General features: G+C 44.3%; 1 pseudogene; it reads right to left on the bottom strand.

Moving 5' to 3' along the window:
* Positions 1-457: 457 nt before the first annotated feature.
* Positions 458-1,147, bottom strand: LOC148019875 (tubulin alpha-1 chain pseudogene; annotated as a pseudogene).
* Between the last annotated feature and the right edge of the window lie 1,493 nt (positions 1,148-2,640).

Here is a 2,640-nt window from a genome sequence, read left to right as displayed (position 1 = left end):
TCCAAGTACCATGATGTACATAAAATAATAAATGCTACCGGTTAAATAAAAAGGAGGAAAATCCGAAAAGGGAGGCAAGCTTCAAAAACGAAGATGAGAAAGCTAATCAAAGGGGCATTAAGCCAAGAAAAGGAGGAAGATAAAAAGAAAGGGAAAAAGCAACGGAGACGGTTTTTACGACGAAGGGAGAGGACTCTCAAGGAGCTTGGGGGGGGGGAGAGCAGAATTCTGGGAGGGAGATGTCTCATATCTCTGTCTCAGCCTGATTATCTTCGGTACAGAGTCCAGACTACTCGGGAGGCCTTATAATGGCACACCAATGTGCTCTGTTTCCTAAATAAGCTTATTGTGACATGATCGCACAAATGTGCCTGTTTCCTTCCTGTGTCTACACCGTTCCTCCTGATGTTTGTTTCTTTGCACTCAAATTTCGAGCATGATACAATCCGAGTCCAATTCAAGTCTCGGAGCCACACCCACAACGAAAAGCAGCATCTTTTGAATATGGTCTATGGTCCTGCTGCGTATATACCACAGAGGTGAATACCCTCTCCTTCGGTCTTATCACTCGGCATTTGGCCATCAAAACGAGGAAGCCTTGCAAGCCAGTGCAGTTGTCTGCAAGCTTCCTGATGCGGTCCAGGCACAGGTCCACTATCTCTTTTCCAATCGTATAGTGGCCACGGGCGAAGTTGTTCGCTGCATCTTCCTTTCCACTGATGAGCTGCTCAGGGTGAAAGAGCTGACGGTATGTGCCTGTGCGAACCTCATCGATAACAGTCGGTTCCAGATCAAGGAACACAGCCCTGGGCCCCTGTTTCCCAGCGCCGATCTCGCTGAAGAAAGTGTTGAAGAAGATAAGGGCGCCATCATGGTCATTTTTCCTGGAATTCTGCTCCTCTATCGTCGGAGCACCCCGTCCCACTCACAATGAATCTTCGCAGAGGCAAAGCCAACCATAGAAGAAGACGACGCGCGGCATATCCTCAGTCTGGATTACCAGAGGCCCGTGCTTAAAGCAAGAAGAGCAGCAATCATTATAACCACTGATGCTTCCGTCTAGAGCGACATCAAATTGTGGCCTTTCAAGGTCTTTGCTGGCCCTGGCGAGAAGCCTATGATCTCTGAGCAGTACAAGGGCGGACATATGGTATACTTGGAGGATCCGACTCTGATTCTGTTGATCTTAACCATGGAGACTCTGATCATGAGAAATTCGAATTAGAAACAGCACCCAACCTTCGTCTTTGGGCACTCAGCCTGGCACATTCAGAGCTATCGTCTGTGTTCTATGACAAAGTATTGGTGTTGGCTTGGGAATCTCCTTCAGGAGAACGAATTAGTGAAATCTCAGCTTTCTGAGTTGTCCGTGATACAAGCATACAGTGTAATTAGAACCCAGGACATTCAGGACACATCAAGTGTGAAATCTTCAAAGCTTGTAGCAGCTGAGGCTTCATCTACAAGGCTAGCAACTGCTGGATCTATGCAGCAGAATGATTCGAGCATAACAGCTGCTGAAACCACCTTACAGCTTGGATATTATACGAACTGACAACCACCAAACTCCTTTCCCATCCATCATCTGAACAGGAAATCCTGAACGAACCTTACCAGTTTGAATGAGATGTTACAGTGGTCTTGCTAATATACATATGGATGGAAAACTGTACTGTGAAAGGCCTTTGCCATGATGGGTACATTAAAAGTACATCAGTCCATTGATATTAAATATAGACTGTTAAAACAAAAAGTCATCTGCTATTAAATATACCTCAGACTTTCATAGATCACAATGCCTACCACTCAAAAGCAAACAACAGACAACAAAGAATGAATTGTCCTCGCCACCATTGAGATCGATGATGGGACATTTCTTTACATGTCAAAAGAAACAACCACAGAATTTATTGATTGAATTCTGGAATTATTGTATGGCTATTAAAAATATATGACTCAGAGTTGAATGCTAGAACCATCTCTAACATTGGATTATTCATTTGATTGATCTTCCATCTTGACATATATCAAGGTCTTCTGAAGACGCGACTTTCCTTTCACAAACCCTTCGACAACGCCCAACCGCTTTATTCTTTAGTTGGACAAAAGGCAACACAAAAGCCAAAGCTTGCTAATTGTAAATTGGGCTATTTTTTGAGCTTGGAGATGAATAATATATCAAATACATGCTTTGTGGAGTGCTCACACAAGGCATGGGGGAAGATTGTACCCAATTAGACTTTTGCTTCATATCGTGCAATTCTTCTCTCTTGTTTTTTGTGCAAAAGTAGAGTTCTTTTGTTCTTGGGGACCTTTCGGCACTCGCTACGTACGCATACAACATCCGATATGTGCACCAGTGGTATCAGAGCAAAGCTGAGATCGAGGGCTTCCAATCGCTTACCATCTCGCCCAAAGGTGGAGCTCCTAGAACGATCGAGCTCTATAGTCGGTCTCGTGGCAATCTGTCAATACCAGCGTGTTCTTGGCAGTGAAGAACCCCCTACTACGCACTTGGATTGCGAAGGACCAGCCTCTACAGGCAGAGGACCACCCGGGAAGTTCCTTTGTTAACTCTTCTACTTCTCAGAGAAATAGACAAGTAATTTTATAAAGATTAAGTGTGAAAGCTTAAAGAGA

This window comes from Lygodium microphyllum, chromosome 19, assembly GCF_053477565.2.
Source record: "Lygodium microphyllum isolate KBCC chromosome 19, Lygodium_microphyllum_v1.1.10, whole genome shotgun sequence".
NCBI classification, from domain to species: Eukaryota; Viridiplantae; Streptophyta; class Polypodiopsida; order Schizaeales; family Lygodiaceae; genus Lygodium; species Lygodium microphyllum.
The sequence above is the reverse complement of the archived record's forward strand: the minus strand, read 5'-3'. Positions and strand labels throughout refer to the sequence as shown.